Genomic DNA, 27,584 nt, shown 5'->3' with positions numbered 1-27,584 from the left:
AACAGACAAAAAAAGAAATGGAAGACAATTAAGAATAAAGTCCAGGAATACTAGGAGGAGAGAAGCACTTTCTTTAGAAGACTTGAAAAGGGAGCAGTGCCCTACGGAGGCAGTGGGTAACAGGCATTTGTTCCCACAACAGTCACATAACATTTTACTTTCCTTTACAGGTATGATGTTGAAGCTCCAAGAAGTGAGTAACCAACCTTGTTTAGGTTGAAGGGGTCAGAATATACCACTCTAAAATTTACCACTTTGGCAGAAGCATTATTTTCAGCTAAAAGAAACTGAAAAACACCAGACTCAAAGAAATCTCTCTTCTCTACCAACTTCCCCATTTACCTATACCATAGATAATTCTAGACCCTTCTCAGCCCAGAGATGGCACTAAAGGATATCTATAACAAACTTACTAGATAACCCTTACCTTCCACTAGTTTCCTCAAAAATTTACCTTCCACAGTTTGCCTCCCATAAAACCTCTTTCCTTTATCTTGTTACTTTTCCACAAATGTGCCATTCTTTGTTGAAATAGTATGCAAGCCTCGGATTCTCTCCACTTCTCTGGATCTTCACTATTTTTCTATGGAAGCCTCCGTATGCATGTGCAATAAACCATTTTCCCTGTTAAACCATTTCTTTTGTCACTTTAACTTGCTTCCCCTAGGTACTGAATATAACAAGGTAGAAGAAAAAGTACTTTTTCCTTCCCCACAAGGTCAAGCAGAGGGGAAGCACCAGGATCCAAGAAGAAACTGAACTGATTCCAAACCTGGGATCTTCTCTACACTAAACATCTTCTGCCCTTTGCTTGAGCAGGAAGGTATGTGGTGTGTGTTGTGGCTGGGCCTTGAGGTAAAGAGTAGAGCAGAAATATGACTGAGAGGGGTCAATAGCAGAGGGTCAGAATATTTTAGAAATACTAGAAGTGTTCCTAGGTATGAAGGAAGTGACTTTTCTTCCTCCAGCTTCCTTAGGCAGGAAGAGAATTAGATCCCCAAAACTTAGCAGCAGAAAATGGTAGGCAAAGCGGTGACTTTTAGTTACTTAATGGAAAACCAAAGGAAGATTTCTGGAATTAAAATAGCTATACACCTTTTGGATTTATGCTTCAAAGCTGTGAATAAATACCCTCTGGTATGCCATCCTGGGCTCCACTGTCATTAATTCCCAGATACAGACACGACCTCTACTTGCCCTGGCACCACCCTGCTGCCTGCAGAGGTCCCAAGACAACTGATCTGGGGCCTGTTTTTTTCAGTTACAAAATGGGAGAATAGCATCTACCTAATGTTGAACCAGAAGTACAATAGACACATTCGTGCCTAAATGAAGCCTTCTCTTTAATAGAATCAGGAGAATCAGGGGAGGGGGTGGGGGTGTAAGAAGACACTGGAAAAAGAAAACTCAAGAGACCCATTACTGCAACTGTCTGAAGCACTTTGTAAAAGGTATAATTACCCCTAGAATATTTTTTTAATATTTATAGGAACTTTAAAACTTATCTCTCAGCAATCAGGAGAGTAGCCTTTCAGTGAAACTGCCTCATTTCCATCTCAACAATTATTGTCTCTCTGAGAATAAAAAGGGGAGAAGAAAACATTTGGGCACGTTTTGATTGTGTTTATTTCTTCTATTGTTACCTGTCATCTTCAAGCTCACCTCTTGTAATTTAATGACTTAACTTTGCTTACGCCAAAGGCTCCGTGTACCTTTTATTTAAGCTGAAACTTTGGTGCTTAAAAAGAGACCTAAGCAAAACATTTAACAGACTATTCCTGAGAGAGCTTAGAATTAAATTGTTAAATGTTCTACTATAATGAAATTTTGTATAATCAGCAGGGAAGTAGCTGTTGGCCATTTATCAGTTTTCCTAGCTGCATTTTTTTTTTAATGCACGGAAAGCATAATTAGAAACCTCCACAGGTGGAAAATCTTATATAATAATAGTACATTTTATCGGAATGGTGCTCTTTAACTCACAAATTTTAGAGCATTTTACAGCAATGATCTATTAGCAATAATAACTGTCACATCTTTAAATATTTTAATATAGAACTGTATGTAGAAGAAAGGAAGCAGTTACAAAATTCACTAGACTCAGGTAGGGAATCTTGTACCTATGATGTCAACTACTTTTAAATATGTGCAAATTGGTTAACATTTAGATCACGTGTGTTAGAAGGTATCCACGGACGGAAAAATGTACACTGGATAAAGTAACGAGAATAAGTAAAACTACTTTACACTTTCTTTTTTTTCTCTTTAAAGATTTTATTTATTTATTTTATCTTAGAGAGGAAAAGAGTGCATGTGCAAGAGGGGAAAGGGGAGGGAACCTCGAGCAGACTCCCAGCTGAGGACAGAGCCTCACAACCCTGAGATCATGACCTGAGCTGAAACCAAGAGTTGGACACTCAATGGACTGAGCTACCCAGGCACCCCAACTAATTGATTTTCAAAGCATTTTTCTTTTTTTTTTTTTTAAGTTTTACAAATAAATATGTTTTACAAATAAATAAGTTTTACAAATACCCTTTAATCCTCACTACAGCTCTCTATTTTCGAGATGTGGCAACTCAGGAAGACAAGAGCTTTTCTTGAGACCCTTCATCTGATGACTGTCACTCATAATGAGATTCCCTCACACTGGGGCTTCTCCACAGAAATGTCGGTGATGGAGCAGATCATCTCAGCTTTCTGATTCAGTTTCCCTATCTGAAAAGTGATGTAATGCCTCCAGAAAACTAATTCACCTTCACCCATAGCTATAAAAGCTCTATAGAGTTGTCCAAATTCTACTCTAGTCAGGAAGAAAGGAACCTAAGTTGCAACTTACAAAGAATCTGTGCATTGTGAGAAAAATGAATTATGACTTTTATAAAAAGTCTTATCACCTTATAGAATACTGAGGCCTCTGAAGACAGAGAGCTGAGGCTTGTTAAATTAATTACACAAGGAGTCCATTAGACTGAGGCGGCTCTCATGCTGTGGAGGCCTGTGTAAGCAAACCTAAATCCAAATCTACAAAGCTCTCAAGGTTACAAAACCAAAACACTAAGGACAACCAACCAAACACAAACTGCCAACTAGGCTTTAAGATATAGCCAAATAACTTCCTTTGCTTCTCTATAGGTCTTTCCCCTGGCTCTGGTGGAGAGTTCCTAACCACTTTTGGTTCGGCACTGCCCTAATTTATTCATTTTTTGCTCAACTAAGCCTTAATGTTTTTAATATACCTCAGTTTATCTGTTAACAGGCTCTTGCTTCTCTTTTTCTTCGTTCCACTCCCCAACCCCTCCTTCTCCTTGTTACCTTTTTATTCACAACAAAAGAAACTTGGGTGTTTAGGGGTGTCATTATTTGTATGTTAGAGTGGTATTATTTATGATGAGTTGTGGCCTACTAATGGCACATGAAAATAATTTGATGAGCCCTATCAACATTTTAAAAATAAAAGAGAATACAAAAGAAAATATTGGAAGGCAGCCTATTAAGAAGAATTAACCAAATTTGTGAGAAATGACTAAGAAAGTTGGACATTGTTGTCTTTCGACATCACATAGGTACATTTTTTAATAGACTCAACCAATCATTATATAGGGGAATAAAACTTTGACTTCGCTATTCATGGAAGGTCCTGGATTTAGTGAAAGTACATGCAAACATAAATTTTCATACGGTAGATATGCAAATAATCTCTGCCCAGTAGAAAATAAAGCCTTCCAGGTTGTGACTGGTTGTCTGCAGCACCTTAACCAGTTTTATAGCTAACTTATCAATCTTAATATCTCTATTAAATTCCCTATGAATACCCAGATCCTCAATGATCTTTGAGCCAATCTTAATATCTCACCGGTTCCCTCAATAATTAATGAGCTGAATGAAATCTTTGACATGTGTTCATTTTTGTATGAAAATCATGTTTTTGACTCTAAAAAAGATTGCACTTTGACAATCCCATGTCACGTGGATAAGTATTGCTTATAAAACTTTGGTTTTAATAATAGTATATAAATGAATATAAGCCACATTGTAAATTACATTTCTTATTATAGACCTTGCTCAAAAGAGTTTGAAGCCTCTGAATGAGAAAATTTATCTCATGACCTCTTGTTATTCCTTCTATTTCTCCAATTCAAATGATCCTACTTTATTGCTTCTCCTTGCTTTTAAGCTTAAGCTTCAAATAACAAATATTTTGTCATGTTTCCCTAAGAATTACCTTCAAGAAACCCAAATCCTAGGAGTAATTTTTAAAGTAACTGAAGTGTTAGATGATTGATAGCAAATCTCTTCCTGGGGAGGATAGTCCCCTGGGGTGTGAATTGGTGGTTAGGCCTGCAGCAGCAGACTGTCAATTGCTGAAAAGAAGCACTGCTTCGTGGCCAGCCGATTTGCCGGAAGAGACTTGGAAAATGTCAGAAAAAGGGTAAAAGCACAGAGATTACAAGCCCAAAGTAAATACAGTGGTGGCATGAGGCATTTATTGACTTAGCACAAAATATCATGTGGCATTTTACAATAACAGCAAGATAACTACATGGGAATTCGATTCATAAATAACTGAAATCCCAGTAATAAAGACAGTGAAATCAGGGAACAACTGGGCTATATTAAAGCCACAGCGAGAGGCCTGGCTCAGAATTTTCTCATTCAGACTTGGGTTCCATCTGCCTGTTGGCATCATTTTAACTTTGGCTTCTACATAAAGCCTTCCTGTGGCTTCTCCACTGGGAACAGTTTCTCTTCTTTGATTCTCAACCAAAACAAGGAGGATGCAAAAGGGTGGTGAGATTTTTATTGGAAACTGTGTGGTTTTTTTCCAGCTATAATTTATTTTGGGAGTCTGCAATGATAGAAATTACATTGTTCTAAGGAAAGGGAAAAAAAGAATAACGAAGTGAATTGTAACTGGTAACATGGTAGGTGCTTTAGAATTCTCTGTGGTCTGTGTCAGAATAGCATTGTTTTTGCGTGCAGGCATCTAACAGTTCAATTGCAATTTGTTGTTGTTTTTCAGGAAGTCCTTATTCACCTTTTTTTTCATGCACCAGCACAGAGGCCTGTACCTGCACTAGGGCATATTCCAAACCTGATAATCTGGCAGTGAATAAATTGGACAGATATTATTTGTGAACTTCTTCAGTGACATGATTCATTCATGTTATCAGATATCAAGGTATGGCCACATACCTTGAGAGAAAGGCCACATACCTTATTGAGAAAGAAATCTTGATATGTTACATAAATTCCACTCCATTGAATTATGTATTACTTTTGGTGTACTGTAGTAGACATGATATTCAACTATATCTGTGCTCTAGCCTTTGTTTTGCCAACTAGGCATATGACCTTTCACTGGTCAAGTAAACCTCCTCACTTCAATCTCCTCAATTCAGATATGAGACAGTATAAATTTCATGATGAGATAAACAATAATGAAAAATAAGTGAAATAATATAACTGAATGTTTTACAGATTATAGCATGCTGAAAAAATGAAACATTTTAATACATATCTTTTAAAACATGTATATACTCAATATGTTTTAATTAATTTGTGACTTATAATATTTAACTTCAAGATTATAAGTGATGTCCGTCAAAAAGTCACTGGCACATTTGTAACTTATAATATTTAACTTCAAGATTATAAGTGATGTCCATCAAAAAGTTACTGGCACAACAATACAAAATTTAAGCAAAATTCCTGATCTCTCATGATTCATTAAAAATTGAACTACTATTTAAGTGTTAAAGGTCTCAAGGACAGATATAATGAAATGCACATCTAATCAAGTAAAAAAAAAAACCCAACTATATGATTCCTCCAAATCAAACATTCTTAAGGGGAGAAAACTGATAAACCTACTGGCAAAATGGGGTCTCTGATGGAACTGAGAGTTTTTGCAGTTTTTGCAGCTCAAAAAAACCCCATGAGATTATATGAGAGATGGCTGAGGAACATTTTAGTGCACAGACTTTAACATAATATCTTTCATTATATATAAAAAAAATCCTGAGAAATTACACATTATATCCAATTTATTACCTAATGGCTTGGAGAAGAGACATGGACAGTTAGCATTCTGACAAGCCACTCCTTAACTATGGAAACAACCAATATAATGGGATTAATGCTCTCAGGTGGTAAGCAATGGCTTGGAAATTTATAACCTACAGAAACAACCAATTTTCTACTTCTCTGAAGACAGAGCTCCCATTAGGTCAACAAAGCATGACTTCTACAGATGCCCCACAACCACACTGTAATCAGATGGCATCTGCCACACACTGATTTATGTATAGAAGAACGCTTTAATATGGACACAAGGATAGTCTAGGGTGCGTAGAAAATATGGAATTTGGTAGAGTAGCCCAGTTCCTGCTCTCTGGGTTTGCCAGAGATTTATTGTAGTTTCCAGAACAGTGAATAACCTCACTTCATCAAGCTTCAAAATGAGCACGTGATGGCGTTTCAAAAGCCAAGAAAATATATACATTAATAACTCTCCAGACAATTGTTTGATCTAGGCTGGGTTGAAGTGCTCAGAAGAAAAAAAAGGATTTATAACAAAGTCCTAAAAAAATTAACATTGTAAATATTCCTTTAAAAAGGTTTGTGGTGCTTAAAAGAAATTTTGCTGTGAAAAAAAATTAAACAGGTTTTGTTTCTTAAAGCAGAACAGACTCTCAGAAAAAAAAATTATTTTTTATTCTTGTTGTTTGTTTTTATTCTTGTTGTTTGTACAGATAAGTGCCAAAACCATGTTTCTTTAAAGGTATTTCATTATAATTAATGATGTTTACATGACTGTGGATGAAGCTCACAACACGCAACAACTTTATGATGTGGACACTGCAGCTATGTCTATTTTTTAGATGTCAAAAGTAAAAATCCTGAAAGGTGTGACAAACTTCCTTATGATCAGTTAGCTTATAAATATTAGAAGCAACATTCCAGTTTAAATTTCATTAAAAAATAAATGAGCTTTCATTCAGAAAAGACTTTTTGTGCATATTAATCTGAATTACTGAAGATGCACTATACTTAACTTGGATAATATTTCAGGGATACATAATGAACAGTACATAAGCTTGCAAATTTTAAAGTATTTTTTAATCCTTTCCTCAGAGACAGAATGTGCATGTTTCCTCGGCAAACATATTTGAAATCAGCACACAGCAAGCCTGATTATTGACACTAGTGAACAAAAAGAGTTCCTACAATTATGCAAGAATGTATTAGTGGCCAGATGTGCCTAAAAGAAAACCTTAATTCAACGACAATCAGTTTTTTCCGACTTCTTCATCTCTGAAAGTATGAGAAAGGTCTTTCTTGTTTCATTATTCCCCTTCTACAATAACCAGAAAAGATATCAATTATTTTTGCTGGACAGGCTGTCACTGCCCCTAGTAAGTAAATATGTTTTTAGAAGGTTTCATCTGAAAGGAAGTAAAATATATGTCACTTTCCTAATCAGCTGTCAGGCATCTTTTATTCTAACATGAGTTCAGAGAGAAAGATAGAATTGCCATTTTAGAAAAGTGATGGAAACTTTGGGTGTTTTCTGAGAAAATTATTCCAGAAGAGATGGTTTTCAAATGTGGCAATTGGGGCAAAGTATTTTTTCCTTTCCCAAAGAAGACTGAAGGGAAATGAGAAGATTTAAATGGAGTGTCTAATTTTACTCTACGTTGTTGATAAAAATGGTAAGTGGTAAATCATTAAGCATGTGTGATTTGGTGAATAAATTAGGGAGGACCAAGAGGTCTTAATAAAGGGCTCTCATAGAATTAATAATTGCATGGATAATCATTGTAAATTTATGGTTCTGGGTCTGAACAAAGTTTCATTCAGAAAAGGTGGGGATGGGCCAGACTGTTGAGGGCCTTTATGCCCTGCTAACTTGAAGAATAAACATGCAGATAAATTTTGCTCTATTTTTACATTTTTAAGAATGAAAGATGAACATGTTTCTAAAAGAATACAAAACCCAGAGACCACCCAAGGAAACAGAATAAACATAGAAACTCATTGAATTGTTTCTTTTGATCAATCTTATTAACAGAGGACTTAAAATGAAAGCTGACAAGAAAAATATTAACAAATAGTGCTTCATGTGCCTACCACATTTGGCTCTTCATCCCATATTTAACAGGAAAATTCAGCATTTTTTGGCTCATTCTGGCTAATTTAACACACAAAACAAAAACTAAACACAAAGATAAGAAGAAAAGCAGTAAGTATGAAGTTATAAGCAATTTTGCCACTCTCTGGTTCCCATTCACGCTTGATTTGCCAACAAAACAAAACTCAAAGTTTATTACCATCCTAGCTTCTTTCCATTCTTTCTGTAACTTCCACTATTTTAATAGGATAGTGAATTTTTATGCTGATCAATGACATGATTATGCTTCTGAAACTGCAGAATGTTTGTTCCCTCTCTGTACTGAATCCTTTCATGGCATTGAAGTGGGTGATAGCTTCTCAGGAAAGTGGGTTAGGACAAATGCAATTATTTTAGTTTGACATATTTATTTCTAAAACTAGAAATACTTTTTTTTCCTTGCTATGTCAGTTTGGTTTTCCTAGATTTACCCAGTTTAATAATTGATTCTATTCTATTCTTGACAGTCACAGCTGTCAAAAATACTCTTAAAATTGTCAATCTTTGGTCAAGATGAAAATCTCAATATTAACGAGAAAAGCTAAACTATATTTTTTAATGGAAGGAGGAAATCATGAATAGTCTGTGATTATGTTGTAAAAATATTTAAAGGACATTCTATTCTTAGTGGAATCCATCGAGAAAAGGACAATACCAAGATACCTGCCAAATAGGGAAAAAAATCTTTTTTTTTTTAAGAAAAATAAGCCCTTTCTATGCTCCAAAGAGCTAATATGACACGTATACACTCTTACACATAAACCCCCTAATGCATTAACGTCTTAACGGAGATTAAAAGGAAAATTAGAGTAAAGTACTTTGATGAATACAACTCGCAGGGATATTAATGAAGCTGCTTTAAAAAAAAATAAAGACTTTGTCTTTATGGACATTTTACCTAGTTTGGCTTTTTAACGGACTATAGAAATCAAATAAGGATTAAAAGAAAGGGGATTGACAATCCTCTGGCAGATTTAAAATATTATCTATCTTGCTATTTTCAGGAAACCAATGATAATAGTTAATTGTTCAGCTTAGCATACTGGTCCACAGTGCAGCTTGCCACTGGGACATAAATAATCAGTGGTTTATAATTTCTTGTTTCCAATTATGCTAGGATGCTGACATTTCTGGAGACTTCCAATTTCATGGTTTTTCTGTGAAGACAACAATGACCCTACGGCTGAACACAAAACATAACAAGCACTAAGGGAAAGTAACACCACAATAGATTCTGCTACTAACCTTGCACATTCAAAGTGAACAAATACCTTTTTATTTTAATCAGCATGTTGGTGAGAAAGCTGGTTTTGAGTTTCATTTGCATTTTCTAAGCTGACACCAAGCAGCACTAATGGCAAATTGATGATTCTGTGTAATGGAGACTGCCTATAATTATTTTTTAATCAGTAAATAACATTTAACAGCATTTTCTAACCCGATAAAAGATCTTCCGTTGGTTGAGGAAGTCTTCACAGGCAAGCTCCCTGAAAGAGAGCACTTAGCAACAGCAAATCAAATGCAGCCCTTCAATGAAGTTGTTAGACACACAACATCAGCAACTGCTGCCATATCGAGGGCTTGTTAAAAATCGATTCATTCTAGTGATCAAAGCTGAAAAATCGTTCCACAGCCTGCTTCATATCAATAGACAATTTGTGCAGTACATCACACACACAAAAATAAAGTCTAGTAACAGTGGAGAACATCAGAAACCTGGCTTCCAAAACAATATTTAAAATGGATTTCTGTCAGACTATAAAGGATGAGCTTAAAGAGATCACAGTGTCAAATAGAAAGGTTGAGCTTTTTAACATAATAAAAAATAATCAATGAAACTTCTTTTCTGGGTTCAATATGCAAAAAAAAAAAAAAAAGTGAGGTCTGTTTTTTTCCAGAATGGAAACACAACATAGACCTTGACATGGAGCTTTTTTATTTTTAAAAATTTCTTATCAAGCAATACATTGCTTCCAATCTCCAGATATCTTAATATAAGTGACTATGTGTACTTATATGTGGATGTGTGCTCACATATACATAGAATATCAATAAATTAACTACTGAGATTTAGAAACATCATGGCTGATACGTTTCATTTTTTTTTAATCAAACAAAGTCCCATATTTTGGAGCTACCTAAACATAGTCACAGAATAAACAGATAAATTATTTTCCACAATTGAGAAGGGAGAAGTATGTCAGGTGTCCAAGTCTATTATCTTAATGCTATAAGGTAAAAGTTTCTTCTACATTTATGTGGAAAAGATTCCCTAGTTATTACTGTAAAAGCCTCAGCTAAAATTAAATCACACTATAGCTATTCCAATAAGAATTGAGCAATCAGTCATAATTACAGCCAAAATAAATGAATTGGAAAATAGCTGATTTAAAGAGGTCATACATAGTCTGAGTTTTAATTTGAAATTAATAACAGCATGAGTTGTGCCTCCTAATAATTCCTTATTAAAAATGAATAAAGGCAGTGCCTGAAAGTAAATGTTTCTTATTTCATCGTTTCATTCTCCTGATCACTGGAAGGAGTTTGAAGAAGATGGGGGACATGGTTATGGCCCTTGGTGGCCCCTCTCCTGTCACAGGATAAGAGAAATTGTGTGAGCAGGTAATGTAATAGCAAGAGGCAGAGAAATCCCAATTTAGTAACATTGGTCTGTTTATTCAGTTACCTCTTCCTCCCAGGAGTTCTCATCTACATCTCGGCATTTTCTACAGTCCCCATCATTTCAAAGCCTGGATATAAGGAGGTATGACAGTTGGGAATACTTCAGGAGAGTCTATCCTTTGGAGAACCCATGTTCTCCTCCAAAGCCAGAGACATCTGTGCCCTCCACCCTTGCAAGGTATTATCTTTGCGCTAAAATGTACCTCCTGGTACAGCACTGTCTATGCTTTGAGCTGTTATAGTTGCTGCATAATGATGCATCATTGCCTTTTATTTATTGTATTTTCCAAAATAGGAATGAATCCCAATCATAATTAACTCTCCCTTCTAAAGCTCCACATTTCATATGCCTTATGATTAGACACTCAAAACATGATTCTTGGAATCATGTGCCACATATTAATCTTAGATTGGATGTATCATAGAAACTACTCTCTAATGAATATTTTTCAAACCTCTGATTAGTTTATGTACATATCATAGAAGCCACTCTTTGATGAACATTTTTCAAACCCCTGATTAGTTTAAAAATAATTAGCATCTACTCTATAAAATATTAACCAGAATATGTGTTACAAGATTTCTCTTTCAGTTTGGGCAATTAGTTACTTCTAAATTATAATATCTCCTTTTTAACACTTACTGGGTTGCATTTTCTATTCTATTTGTTTAAGCCTCTAACTCAACCTCAGTGCCATGAGCAAATGGAAGACAGAAGCTGTACCTATTGGTCTTCACAGCATGGGTACCCAGGGTGGAGTTTACATAAAATAGGCTGTCAGTATTATCTGTTGAGTTGATGAATAACTTTCCCTGCTCCCCCAGATGTTCACAGTGAAAAAATAAAAGCCTATAATTCTTGTGTGGTTCATCCTAATTTCCCCCTCTCCTCTCAATGCTTTCTAGCCATCTATGGACAACCCTTGTCTCACTATGCCCACCACCACTAGGCACATTTCCTTTGGAACATTCCAGTGACATTATTGGCCTCTTACCCCAATTTATCAATAATTTCCATTCTCCACTTACATTCCCAAGGCTGCAACATAGTGTACCCCTACATGTGTTTATCTCCTTTCTGTTCAGAAATGACATTGAAATCATTGGAAATAAATAAGTAATAATAATAATAATACCTAACACACACACACACACACACACACACACACACAAAAGAATGAAGAAGGGGACATCTCTGCGTGAGAGCTCTCGTTACAATGAGTAGATAGAGAACACTTAAAAAAGGAGTAGAAGTCAAAACCTGAAGTGATCACAAAAGGGGAAAAGGCCAGACAGAAAGGGGAATTGCCAGACAAAAGATTTGGGACTTGTAGTATCAGATAGGGGCTAATAAACAGAGGATTAACCGGAAGATTGCCAACAGAACTGTAAACTCCCAAGCCCACTACACATAGAACAGCAGAGAGACACAGAGAGAAAGAGAAAGTTGTGCAAGAAGAGGCAGAAGACAGAATGTAAAGTCTTAGAGATCACCTGGTATATCTCCCTCACTTATAAATGGCCTTCCGGAAATTAATTAACTCACATACCAAGTCAGCAAGAGTGTAAAACACTGGCCTTAACTCTAGCAGGTTTTCCACTACATCACCAGTTCATACATCCACCTAGTCTTCACACCCTGACATTTTCCTGAAAAATGAGTTTTACAGTCTCCTTACTACAGGAACAATTCTTGTGAGATAAGAAAGACATGATTTCCCACTTTTCTGAAGTTTTTTTTTTTTTTTTTTTAATAAGCATAGTCCACAAAACCAGTTTCAAAAGGTCCTTTCAGAACTTTTAAGAAGTAAGGAATACTGCTACTTACTGGGTTAAGTAATGTTTTTAAATGAACACATCAGTTTTCTAGATATTGGCCAATATCTATACTGTATGCCGATATCTATACGGTAAAGTATACCTGGCAGGTTGTTTGGGACAATGTGGTAACCTCCTCAGTTTCTTCAGATAAGCTGAGAAGCATACTACCTACCTGAGAGCATAACTGAAGACTAATGGTGAAAACCCACATAAAATATTTAAATGCCTCCTTAATATATAGTGGGCTCTTAAAATGTTATTTTTTTCTGTTTCCAAATGAATGTGTATTACTTTATAGTATTCTGGGGTGCCTTATATGGAAAGCTTGTTTGATAGATTAAGATTCACTTTATTAGTTTTATTTTTCTTTAAAAGACCATGGATCTTTATCTTAATTTTATTAGCATGATATCGTGGATAGAAGCAAAACATGTTAAATCTTAAAGAAAGGTTTTACATTATCTAGTACAACTGTCCCCACTTACACACAGAAATATTCCCCAAGGTGTAAAGTGACTTATCTAACATCATGCAGTCAATGAGGGGCAGAGATAGGACTTGAATCCACTCTTTTCAATTCAAATATAGAGCTTGACATTATTTTAATTAATTTAGCTAGGTTTCATTTAATTAAAATGCTCAAGGTTCCTTCCAGTATTAAAATTGGAGGATTTGAACAGAAGATAAGGAACATTTTCTGAGCACCTACCCAGTAGCAGGTGCTGTGCTGTGACTCAGAAGAGAATTTTACTCTTGAATAAGAGTGTTGATCCTATTGCTAAGACTGATATAGAGACATAATCATAAATTATACCATATATTCTGTGGGAAATGGTCTATTTTTAAATCCATCTAAATCACAGCATTAAAATAATAATCAGGAAAACAATATGGCAACATGAAAAATGCTGATAGTGTAATATTAAATGAAAAACCAGACTATAAAATTGCATCTCTTCCATAACTACAACTTGAGGTACTAGCCTAAGAGTTTCTTTGATGTCTTCATCCTTATCATCTTCATCTCTGTGTGTCTCTGTCTCAACTAAGAAGCACATGTTGAATTAAATCACATTAAGAAGGGGAAAAAAAAAAACATGAAGCTAGTACTTCTTAAAAGCCTGAACTAATATACAAAAATGATAATGGTTGCTGTTGGGTTATCAACTAGATTATGAATAAATTTTCCATTGTTTTCAACTTTTCACTAAATTACGGGTATAAGAGAAGACTGTCCTTGATTTCTGACCCTCAGTTCAATTCACTGAAGTGTTATAAAGATTAAGGTATGATGCTTTCAACTCCCTATTTCCGTATAGAGAATAGGTCAGTTTTCCTTAACTTCCCAACTGCAGAGGAAATTTAGTCAGAAGTGAGGAAAATCTATGCTTTACTAATATGTACTTCTTTCCTATCCTGCATTATTATGCATCAGCTTCTATTTCTTTTTCAAGTATCAAAAGTGTCAATCAGGAAAAGATACAGTCAGCTGAGAAAAACGTTGTCCTGTAGAAAATGGAATGAAGCATTCATTAAAATGGTCACAGTGACAGATAATACATGTTTTAACATTTCTTTACCATTTATTTCAAAAGATAAAAAAAATCAAATGTAAGAAAGCAGCCATAGAATGAAAGAAAGGGATAAGAAATGTGAAAGGGAGAACTCTAGACCAGCTCGCCATGTCTACTTCCTCTAGGTATGTTCAGAAAATATAAATCAAGTGTTTATTTAAACACACACACACACACACACCAAATTTGAATTGCATGGAAAATCTTTGCAGTGTTGAGAAAAATTACCCAAAACTTGGAAAGAAAACAAGAAAAATTACTTGGTTCCTTTCAGGGTCATGCTGGAGTCCTAAGAGGACTGCACAAAGATTATTCAATTCTCTAGAGCAGTTTCTCAATTGGAACATCACTGAGATTTTGAGCTGGATGACCCTTTCTTGGGAGTGTAGAGGAGGCAAGGAAGTTGTCCTGTGCATTGTAAGATGTTTAGCAGTATTCCTGGACTCTACATGCCAGAAGCTAGTAGCACCTTCCAGGTTGCCAGGATCAAAATAACCCCAGCCTTTGCCAAATATCTGTTGGAGCAAAATCACCTGGATTCCCAAGAAGTACAAGAAATACTGCTCTTGGGAAATTTACCATTGTTTCATATACTATTTACTTTTGTTAAGGCCAAGAGTTGGTCAAATTACTTTTGTAGTTTTTTTTTTTAATATATATAGTAGAGGTACAAATGGTTTTTCTCTGGTAGAACAGATATACTCAAAGGTTATGATTTTATTGCCCTACTGGACATTCATCAGTATTTTCTATAAATTCAGCAAACTTCACATAATTCGCAATCAACTAAATAGTCTCTCTTCCTTTAAGGCTCTTTGAATCAACTCTACCTCCTAAGAGTTCTCTCATTAATGAGTTAAATAAACCATGATGTATCCTTATTTGGTACTTGCATGAAAGTCAGGTTTTTAAAAAATTTTAATGATACTTTGACAACAGGTCCTTTTAAAAGAAATATGCGTATCATCGTTTCCCTTAATAAACCACTTTCATAAGCCACAGTTACCTATGGGTTCCTGACTGCTATACTAACAACTGTAATTTTTTTCACTAAATGAATGATAAGAATTATATATTTGTAGATAAAGAATCTATATAAGTTCTATTTAACATTAAAAAATAAAATTACTTAATAATACAATTACTGTCCGTATGGAGGAAGACCACAGTAAAAGCAGCAACCAGTAGACAAAACAAGCTTTGTTTCAGCTAACAGAACAAATTAGAACACTTAACACAATTACCATACAACTTTAAAAAGTAACCACTACTAACCCCACCACCAAGCAGCACACATACGAACTACTATGCTGATGTAAACATGCATGAATGCTGGTACAGACATAAGGGTCCCTGGCTAAATTCTTCCTGAAGCTGTAATAAAACAGCCATGGTTGTAGGGATGTGGAATGAAAGGGATTAGATTCAGCAATGAGACCCTGCAAGTCTCACAGTTTTAAAACTGGAAGTGAAGGAATGGATTGCTTTTTATAGTAATGTGTGACTATTACATCTAATGCTCTCCAGCACTTGCTAAATTCCTCTAAAAAAGACAACAGGCCCCTCTGGCTTAGGTGAAGAATCTGGCTGGCAATGTATAGCACAGTTTAATTTTTCTTTTCCAGGTATTTATTTTCCAGTTATCTTTACTTACAATAAATGATACTGGTTTTCCATTTTCCTTGTAATAAATTTAAATTTAAACAAATAAAATAACATGATAGTACAGATAGTAGAATGATATTGCAAAACTTATGAATGCGTTAAGTAACTAAAGTTTGAGGAACACTCAGAGAAAACGGATATTTAAAACAGGTCTTGCTTTATAATTGCTTGACCTCAAGCTTTCTTTTTAGTGAATTATTAAAAACAATCCTCTCTGGACCGCAGTCTTATAGGCACAGTAGTGTGGAAAGACCAATGGTTTGAGGGTGAGGAAAACCTTCCATTCATATTCTGGACATGTCATTACCTGGCTGTGAAATCCTAAGTGGGTAAAACCACTGGACAACAACTTTATCATGTCCAAAATTCAGAACACTTGATTTCTAAGGATCTTTTAGACTTTAAAGTGCAGAAATTGGCTACTATGGTTACACTGATTCACCCTCTTTTACACTCCTATTTTGCATAATAGAGTTTAGCACTGATTGATTTTTAATTATTTCATGCCTGCTAGTTTTATCTTTCCAGCAATACTTTAAGATGGTTGAAAAGAGGAATTACATCAAATCGTCTTTTTGTAATTTAAGGAATAGTTTATGCAATACTGGACAAAGTCAATTACTCTGTGGTCATTGTTTGGTAATTGGCTAGCTGTTACCATTCAGCAAAAATCTGATGAGTGTTTTTCTTAAAAATAAAGTGACAGGATCTCTGGGTGGCGCAGCGGTTTGGTGCCTGCCTTTGGCCCAGGGCGCGATCCTGGAGACCCTGGATCGAATCCCACGTCGGGCTCCCAGTGCATGGAGCCTGCTTCTCCCTCTGCCTGTGTCTCTGCCTCTCTCTCTCTGTGACTATCATAAATAAATAAAAGTTAAAATAAAATAAAATAAAATAATGTGACATCCATAGAAATAGCGTAAAAATTGGAAAATAGTTTTGGTTCACTATTTTGTAGACTGTTTATCATATAAGTACTAGTGACAAATTAAAATTGTTCCAAATATATAAACTTAGGCTACTAATCAAAACCTACCATATTCATAAGAAAACTAAAAAAAGGTGCATTGGTGAAATCTTAACCTAAAGGAAATTGTCTAAATGACATATTCTAGAACTGTGCTGTCCAATAAAGTGTTATTAAGGACCTATAGCTATATAAATGAAGAAAAAAAAAAAGCTCCTCAATTGTCCTAGCCATATTTCAAATCCATGACTATTGGCTACCATATTAGACCTAAAATCTGGTAGGTCACTTCCATCACTGGAGAAAAATCTATTGGACAGTACTTCTCTAGATCATCCAAGAGAGGTTCTTTAATTGAGAAGACAGTTAAAAGGGAGCTGAGTTGCTCCAACTCATTTCTCAACCAAGAAAAAGCCTGAGCAAAGAATTTGCTCTAAGTATCAGAGTCTAACAAAATGGAGATGTGTCCTTTATTAATTTTGCATATTTATAGATTAAATTATCATAAGTGAGACAAAGGAATACCATTTGTAAAGAGAAAATGTATTACAAGCATGAAAATCAAGTAAGGCAATACAGAAGAAGTCTTCATTGGAAACAAATTTCGTATTTCTCTAAGTAAACCTACCAAAATCCATGGCCAGGAGGTATATAATATATACTTAACAGAACTTGCTTTTCTAGCTTAAATTTTTATGCCAAGAATCCAGGTCTTCAGAATTCTAGTTGAAAAAATAAAAAGCAATTTTTTTAAAATCTTTTTTTAAAATTTTTATTTATTTATGATAGTCACACAGAGAGAGAGAGACAGGCAGAGACACAGGCAGAGGGAGAAGCAGGCTCCATGCACCCGGAGCCCAATGTGGGACTCGATCCCGGGTCCCCAGGATCGCGCCCTGGGCCAAAGGCAGGCGCTAAACCGCTGCGTTACCCAGGGATCCCTAAAAAGCAATTTTGAAAGGGTTTCTATAGCTTAACGGATGACAACCCATATCAACACTACTATGTGCTCCCCTCCAAGCAAAATTAAATTAAATTTAAAAGTATAGGATAAAAAAGAAATCACACAAACACACACACATATATATATGAATATATTGATTGGAATATATATATTTATTCCGTATATATCTATGATATCTATATCTATAATTATTTATCCATTCATATATATCCCAATCTTTTATACAGAAAAAAAAATGCAATTCTAGCAAATCACTAACTCAGTATATTTGGCCCTATAGGTAATCAGCTGTGAGTGGGGCTCGGTATGTGAAAAAGATGTGGTTAGAAAAATAGTGGGTAGATGCCAAAGCATAAATGAGGACCCCAGTCAAAGCTGTTCTCTTGCCCTTGCATCTCTGTCCACCTCTGTTCACTCCCAAGGAGCTAGTCCAGGATCATGGGCAAACTGACCACCACAGTTGAAGTGGTGTGGGGAGAAGAGGTATGTGCTTAAGGAGGAAGAAGCTTCGTATTTGTACAATGTTTTAAAAATCATTGACAGGTGTCAAATCATTATGTGTCAACCGGTTCCTGTTATTTAAAAGGTTCTAAAAAATTCTATTGGACCAGAAATATAAAATAATTATGAGTTTATCTCTGTTTCTTATTTCTCTCTCTCTTTAATAAAACAAAGTCGCCCTGAAGTTTTTGTTCTCTGAAAGGCCTGTATAAACATGTGTGGCATCCTCTCATCTCAAAACTGTAGATATTCTCGCAGCCTCTGAAACCAAGTATGGGTCGCCTTCCCGCTGTGCACCAGGTCTCACCCACACTTGATTTCATGGGCCAGGAGAGCACATCTGGAACTTCTTACAGAGCTCTCTGAAGTCAGGAAAATCAGCAGAAGAAGGTAAAGGAATAAAGCAAGAGAAGATACAACAAAATCATTGGATAAGTAACATTTTACAAAACAGCTGGTATAAATGGCTCAGAGGAAGATATTTCTGGTACAATTTTCCATTCAGATTATCTGTACTATCTCCAAAATAATTTGTAATGACAAGTAAACATCCAACAACTCTTGATTTATTTTATATATATTTCTTTATTGCCTATTTCCTATCATTTGGGAAATCCAACTACACAGTTTCATTCAACATACTTTATACCAATCATTCCAAACTTAAATGTCTAACTTTCTCCATCGCCAAGCTGTATTTACAAGGCCTGCATTTTAATATAGTCTATCTAATGTTGGCATACATTCGCATGTGCTACCAAAAGAGAAAAGATATAAAAACACAATCTAAGGTATATTGCCAAAATATAAGTCCACCGAATCTCTTCAAACTACCTTAAGCTTCACCTGACGAATCTGATTTTAGAAAATGTAGAGCTTTCCAAAAATCATACCATGTAATTTTAAGAAACTCTAAAGACTCAAGTAATTTTTATTAATTTAGGATATTATACATATGTATCACAAACTTTCAATATTAAAAGGAAAACAGAAACTAAGTTACAGAGAAAAAGCATGCTGATATGACTTATTTCCAAATTAGCAAAATACAATTATGGTTTACCACAGATAACCAAATAAAATAAAATCATAGATGTGAAACACAGTTGAGCTAAAGGATACCTTAGAAATAACCCCCCCCCAAAAAAAAAGAATAAACCCCATAATCCAATTCCAATCCCAATTATTTAGAGACAGCAGAGCAGGATTTATCGGCCTTCATTTTAATCTGAATTTGGAAATGGGACACCAGAGGTTGCTGAAATCAGTGGCCTGTGTCAGTCCAATGTGCCCAAGCTTCATGCTTTATGTTCCTTCCAAAAAAAGGACAAACTAAGGACATTTCATGCTTGATCCTGACAATGGTCCAGAAACCCCCTCACTCCATTCCCTCTCTGTTCCTACGCAGTTCCATTTCTACCTGATTCTCTGCTCAGCTTCAGTTCATTATCAGCCTTACACTAACATTTAAACCTAGGGATTGTACTTTGTATCTTACCTTGATCTTCAGTGTCCTCTAAAAACTTAGTTTTGTGGTTGCTTCTTTGGCTTTTACCTTTCTGGCATCTTGAGACAGAAAGATCCATCTTGCCTGGGCCTCTCACCTCCACTCTAACCACCAGGACCACCACCCCTCTACCCCCAACACACCATGATCTCAGACTCTGTTATAGACATCATACCCCGAAGTGACAAGTAAACATCCAACAACAACTCTTGATTTATTATATATATATATATAATATAATTATTTTATATATATATAAATATATATATATTTCTTTACTATTTCTAGTTCTTTACAAGGTCATTGGACTTTACTTCTCAAAACACTATGCTTTAATTCCCACCTGGCATTTCACTAACACTGACTTCTTTGTAGAAAGTTTCATGTCGGGATCCCTGGGTGGCGCAGCGGTTTGGCTCCTGCCTTTGGCCCAGGGCGCAATCCTGGAGACCCGGGATCGAATCCCACATCGGGCTCCCGGTGCATGGAGCCTGCTTCTCCCTCTGCCTGTGTCTCTGCCTCTTTCTCTCTCTCTCTCTCTCTCTCTCTCTCTCTCTCTCTCTGTGTGTGACTATCATAAATAAATTTAAAAAATTTAAAAAGAAAAAGAAAGTTTCATGTCAAGGTAGCATTTGCTCAAAGGGCACAGGCCACATAACAGGGTCATTGCGCAGACTATCACTCATACAGGACGTGGGGTGAGAGAGTGGAACTAATGACACAGGAGATGAAAAGGGACTCACCAACGAGTAATTAAAATAAAATGAGCCTCTCAAGAAGAGGGAGAAGGGAGATGAAAAATTAAGGAGCTCCTAGAAGTCCATTATCACCAGAGAACAAGGAAGAGGGAGGGTCTGGGGAGAGATGCAGAAACTGGTGGAAGATTAGGATTGCAGAGGCCACACTGGGACAGGCCATGAACACAATGCCAGAGAGTGTGGGTGTTTTACCAGAAGTGGTAAGATACTAGCAACTAGTTAGAAAGTAGCAGCAATGTTCAGGTGAAAAAGAACCTGAATTTTGATTTGTAGCAGTGAAAGAATGTTGAACATCCACTGAGGCTGAAGACTGGGTGTTGGGATGGAGGAAGAATGCATGATAATATCCGGGTTTCTAGCTCATCTGAACATGGGGCTGCAAGGCCATTGATTGAGAGCAATAGAGAAAACACAAAGGGGTTTAAAGAATGCAGGCAATAGCTTGATTTAAAATATGGTAAATTGGAAATAACAGAAAATACTGGCTTTTAAACCCCGAGTAATAGTCAAGACTAACCCAAGGACATGTAAAGACAGAGTGATGACTGGAGGAAGAAAAAACAGGTACTTCAAATGGAATGTAATGAGAAAGTAAAGGGGAAAAAAATCAAAAGAAAGAACATGCTAACTTTTGCACAGGCAACAGGAAGTCATTTTATCATACTAGAAATACTTTAGCACAAAGCATTTGTATTGTGTTATCAGATCTCAGTTTTTAACTGTTTTTGATGTTGACATAGATGATATTTACCTTTCTGTTATCTTGAAAGTAAACTTCCACTTAGTTTATAGCAAGATTGAAACAATTTCCAACCATACACATACAGGTCCATAACTGAAATAAACATTGCAATATGGTTTTGTATTGATTTCTCTGTAGTATAATTAACTTGAGGACCTCTAGTAATCATTTGCTTTCCTTTACGCTAAAGTTTAGTGTAAAAATTGCTTTTCCCATATTCACTCAATAGGATTCCTCCATGAAATCAATTAGGGAAATAAAATAAATTTGTAGAGCTCATTTATGCACACACATCACAGAAAAGAAGATTCTTTCTTGTTCTTGTTTACTCATCATCTATACTTCAGGACATAGCACTTTGTCCATAAGCAGAATTAAGTTTCAGTATAATTCTTGAGAAATATAACAACTGGCAGATCTCACCTTGCCGGGGGCTCTAATCTCCCCACTTCATTGCTATTTACGGTACTGCACGGATTACATGCAGATAAGTCTCATCAGTTTCTGCATTATGCTTTGGACACCTAACATTATTTCCAGGAAAGTCTGATACATACCTTTTTAAGAACAGGTGACCATCACACAAAGAAACAAAACTTTAATATACCAACCCTCCCATACACACATACACATAAAAGACACCACAGGAAGCTGATTATATGTGAAAAGTAACCATTCACATAATCTTTATTAAGCACAGCACACACCTCACCTAAAAGGACTTGGAATCCTTAAACTAAAAAGGCCTTTTGCTGCAGATTACTTTAGATTTAGCTTTAGGATCAAAGGGATAATTTTATTTTATTTTATTTTTGATCGTTGGCCTTAACTTTGAGTTTTGTTTTTTCCGTAGTTGGAATTTTTCATTTCAATGCTGATTTTTTTAAGAAAATCCTGGAGACATGCGTTGAAGCAAATAGTCTCAACATACAGAGAAGGCTTCATTGAACCACTTTTCTGGATCTTCTGGAATAAATCAACTTTTATAACTCTAACGCCAAAGATCTCATGTCATCTTAAATCTTTGAATACCTGTATGTATTCTTTACTCCACCTGTAATTACTTTTTAAGGAAAAAAAGAGAAAAAGAAATATTACCTATTTGATGGCTTCACCCAGTCTGAGACATTAATCTTTCACTTCAGATACAGTATTAGATTACTCTCCCCACTCGCAATCAAGTCTTGATTTGGGATGACACTGTTGAGCCATCGCGACACTTTTTAATCAGCTACTTTTGAAGGTCAACAAATAAATAGTTCGATTATTTCAAGTCTTTTGTGAGTAGCTCAGATGCAAACACTTATTCTGTTAGCTATGGAAAATATTAGTGAGAAAGGAGCTTTGCTAGTAACAAGCAAAATTGCAACAGCATCATTATACAAGCTACATTTCTATCCATCCCAGATTACTCTAGAGCCTTGTAAATTCCCTAACTATAGTGGCTAAGAATTCTCTCCTATATAAAACCCTGCAACTGGACAAATGGTTTGCATACTATTTGCAAATATGTTTTTCCATTTCCTGGGGGTAATATATTTAAGAATTATTAAAAAGAAGGTAGCATAGTCCCTAGTTCCTTTGAAAAGCCTCACCAACTTTTAAACAATGTACTTTCAACTCTAGCTATAAGTGAGTTAAGAATAATCCCACTGGGGAAAGAGAGTACAAATTACAAATCTCTAGTTATGAATTTTGTTCTTTTAAACAGAGAACATAAAAAAGCAATTGATATATGAAAATCCTTTTACCATTATTTTATCTCTAGCCATTCTATTATCAGAGTTTCAATACTTATATTAGCTCAAAATAATGTCCTCTCACTGATGCTATTTTGCCCTCTATAAATATATTAAGAAATTAGTAGCCCCATCAGAAAATTAGGACACTTCCTCTCCTATCCAATCAAACAGGAAGGTTAATAATTTTTCCACCTTGAGGCACTGCCAATTTATCAGCTCTGGCTGGAGGCCCCTGCCCAAACCCAACCTTTCTATACTATATCCCCAAACCTCATTATTTCAAACCATTCCTCAAATCTCTAACCCTTAAAGCAGTGAGTGGTCCTAAATCCTGGCTGCACATTAGACTCTCCTGGGAAGCTTTTACAAAATATGGATACCTGGAAATTCTGATGTAATTGGGCTGGGATAGGACTTAAGCATCAACATTTTTATAAGTTCCCCAGGTGATCTAAGGTGCAGACAGGTTGAGAGTACCACTGCCCCAAAGCAATCGCCTAGTAGCTCCATCATCCGTTTTTACTGCCTATTTCCCCAAACTGTATATCTAACCACTTTCCCTTCACAAACACATAGAATGAGAGATCCAAGCATTCTGATTTCCAATGCACTTCTATCAAGTAATTTGAACAACCTCACAGCATTTTCTATATACCAACAGAAGAGAACTTCTGTAGTTTCTATTTTCAAACAACATATTTAAAAACAAGGGGGAAAAAAACAATAGAAAACAAATATCTATTATACATGCCCTCAAATATTCAAATATTTTGTTTTTCCAAACCAAATTTCCACAATTTCCATGCCTACTATTTCCCACAGTTATTCATCATTAATTAAGAAACACACACACACACACACACACACAGAAAAACCCACCTTGCTTGGTTAAAAATAAAAGGTGGGGATCTTGTACTTTAGAGATGTGAGGAAGGTCAATACAGTAGTGTCCCCTAACGAGAAATGCTCTACCCTATAACTATATCCTTTGCAATGTGACTTTACAATCTGTCCATTGAGATGTGAACTTTTTCTACCCCCCTTAAAAATGGGCTGATTAAAAAAAAAAAAAAAGGCTGGTGTTGTGATTTGCTATTATCAAAGAGAATATGATGGAAGAACCATTGTATGACTTCTAAGGCTAAGCCTTAAGAGAAATGCAGCTTCTGTTTTTCCCTTTTGGAATGCTTCCACTATCTGAAGAAACCTATCTAGCCTAATAGCAAATAAGAGGCAGTATAGAGGAGGGTGCCACAGTCAACAGGCAGCATCAACTGCCAGGCTTGTGAGTGAGATTCTTTTGGATCCTTGCAGCCTCGGTTAAGCTGTCAAACTTCTACAACTGCCATGAGTGAGCCTAGGCAGGATCATTGGCAAGATGTGCAAGAGAACCCACCGGTTGAGCAGAGACCCAAACTGCAGAATCATTAACAAATAAATGGCTGTGGTTTCAAGCTACTAAGTCCTGGTGTGGTTTGTCATGTACCAAAAGAGAACTGATATGGACGTTTATGTAATATTCAAAGAATCAATGACTACTGTGCTTGTTTTCATACACCTCTGTTGTACGCTATTTGTAAGTAGCACATTTTTGAAGTCTCATTTTGAAACACTCTTCATAAAGCATTTTTTCAGTTCAATCTCTCCCCATTAAGCTTCATGAATACCACACATTTGAACATGTGATTCTCATGTTCTTCCATGATTACTCGTAAGAAAATAAACAACTACCATAGTCATCTCTAAAAAAGTCAGTAAACAAATTAGCCTGAAGTTCCCCTGTAATTACTAATATAATTCACTTCATTTTCACTTAGAGAACAAGGTATAAAAAGAAAAATTCCAGGAGGGTTTAAAACAAAATTGTTCTGTTGCTGAACCTGAGGATATTTCCAAGCTTGGCTACCTCCAATAACTTTTACAAACCGTTTCACCTAATGGAAAAAAATCTCACAAACATTCCTACAAAAAAGAGTGGTAACTGGAATATTTTGCAAATATTCCATCAGAATCTTCCTTCAGCATGGACCTAGGTTATGGTTGAATGGAGGCTTTGTGGCTTTCTTTTCCTATTTTTGGTTTTATATATATATATACGTATATATTTTTGTAGGGATTTGGGGAGTAACTTTCTGTATTCATTTCCTATTGCTGCTATAACGAAATTAACAAAATACACTTAAACATCACAAATCTATCTCTTACACTCCTAGAGGCCAGAAGTCTGAAATCAATTTCCCTGAGTCAAAGTGAAGGTGTTGGAAGAGCCACGTTCCCTCTGGAAACTCTATAAGAGAATCCTCACCTGGCCCTTTCCAGCTTCTAGAGCTGCACTCCTTGCTTTTCTTAGTTCATGGGACCTTCTTCATCTTCAAAGCCAGCAGTGCAGCATCTCCAGTCTGTCTTTGCTCTTATCATCACATCACCTTCTCCTCTTCTGTGGTCTCCTCTCCCTCTGTTTTCCCCTTGTAAGTACACTTGTGCTTACATCATTGGACTCACCTGGATAATTCCAGGTAGTCTTCCCATCTCCAGATCTTTAATTACATCTGCGAAGTCCCTTCTGCCACATATTCATGGGGTCTGGAAAATTGGAATGTGAGTGTAGTAGGCATTACTTATGCTATCACTATCTTTGATTCTGTTTGCTACGGGGGTCAGGATTCTTCAAGTAATTTGTGTTGAATTAGCTTAATTAAGGAAAAACAATGAAAAGTTTAGTTTTTAAGTTTACTCACCCCACATGGTAGAGAGTAAACTTTCCACTTAAACCAAGTGACAATCAAGTCATCACTGAAGCTTATCTAAAGTCAAAATGTGACTAGTTAAAAAGAATGATTAGTTAAAAAGTCATTTAGGTGAACTGTTATTTTTCCAGCCACTTATTCTACTTAAAAATATGATTGTAAAAAAAAAAAAAAAAAAGATTGTCATCATTTGCTTGCCAAATTCAATAAGAACTTCAGCTGGAATGGTTGCTTCAGAGAATGCTCGGTAAATATTGCTTTTTGTTTCAATTTCAACACAAACACAAGTCAGTAGTTTCCTGTTTAACTTTAACTATCACTTTTTAAATGTATTCTTACCTAACACAGTTTCATTTTATTAGCAGCATAAAAACAATCTCACACAATAATTTTTCCACTGACAATGTTGCCTACTTGAAAGCATCATAAACTTATAAGCACAGATTTATAATTCATACATTATTTAAAAAGAAGATATCCTTAATACATTTTATCTGCAAAAGAAAGTAATATATTTCCATTGAAAATTACGTTAGCAGAGAATGATCCGAGCATGTATGCAGAAGTATTCTAACCATATAACTAGATTACAATATTTACATGTATGCAATCTCATTGACTCAGAGAATAAGTAATAAACTACTTCTAATCTCTGATAAAGGGAATATTTCATAAAGTAAATCAGATAAAGAAAACAAAGCATTAAATGCAAATACTTATGAGAATGATAGGAAATCAGATGTGCATTAAAATGTCTTATTATAGAATAGATAAGATAAACTTAAGAACATAATCTAAAGTACATTCAAAAGCAACAATGTGAAAATTAACTGTTCACATTTTAAGGTATCTCTCAGACTGTTTATTTTTCAGGTAATGGAAATAAACAATAAATGGTTGTAGTGGTTTTAAGAGTACAGATTTAGGAAAGTTAATATCCAAAGTCAAAATATATTAACCAAAGGTCAGAACTAATAAATATAAATTAATAGCAGTTACTATACAATATATTTAGCATTTTTTTAAAAGGCAATATTAGTTTCTTCTTACTAGTGAGAGAAGAAACTCAAGTCTTTATCCTATTCTCTCCGCAAATTTTACTAAAATCAAAGAGCTCAACTGTAAACACAGAAGTGCAAAGAAAATAGGACCTGGGACATCAGCAGACAATATATGGCAGTCAATTCTGCAAGGAGCAACATGGATGGACACAGGGTACTGTGTTAGCCAGAGAAATTTCACTGCCTGGGGAGAGGAAGGCTATTTGCCAGTCAGATGAAAACCACACACAGATGCACAATTTCTGCTAGGCTTGGGGAATTAGTTACCAGGACCTAGGAAGTCCAGGGTACAGGAGGATTATTTTTAAGTACATAGAAGAAAATTCAGACTCTCAGATCCTATTTTTCACTCATTAATTGCCCTTTTTCCACCTTCACTGAAAATTGGAAGTTGACTTACTAAAAAGATTCAGGGACACTAGCAGGGGTGGGGGTGAACTACTATACTGAAAACAGCTTAAATATACTTGTCCATATGGAATGAGAGCAGAGGATTCTTTTCTGGGGAAATTAAATGGCCCAAGAAAAAAGAACTAGAGATTCTGACTGACATTTGTGTGTCATCAAAAAAAAAAAAAAAAAAAAAAAAAAGCTGGTCTCTGTCCCTGTCCATTTACCCAAAGATAGCTTCCTTCATGCACAAACATATGGAGTTTCCCATCAGTCTTTTCTGTACTGTTTGG

The 27,584-nt window shown here is 35.6% G+C and overlaps 1 protein-coding gene across 2 annotated transcripts in view; it reads right to left on the bottom strand.

Annotated features, from left to right (window-relative positions):
• The window catches only part of LOC112645926 (uncharacterized), a 548,956-nt gene that overhangs the window by 255,880 nt on the left and 265,492 nt on the right, over nt 1–27,584 (bottom strand). For both annotated transcript variants that reach the window (XM_049105761.1, XM_049105760.1), the window contains exon 6: nt 25,596–25,676. The gene's annotated coding sequence lies outside the window, so the exon portion shown is untranslated. The remainder of the gene's footprint in view (nt 1–25,595; nt 25,677–27,584) is intronic.

Source organism: Canis lupus, chromosome 34 (assembly GCF_003254725.2).
Source record: "Canis lupus dingo isolate Sandy chromosome 34, ASM325472v2, whole genome shotgun sequence".
Lineage (NCBI taxonomy): Eukaryota > Metazoa > Chordata > Mammalia > Carnivora > Canidae > Canis > Canis lupus.
This window is presented reverse-complemented; position numbering and strand designations above follow the sequence as displayed.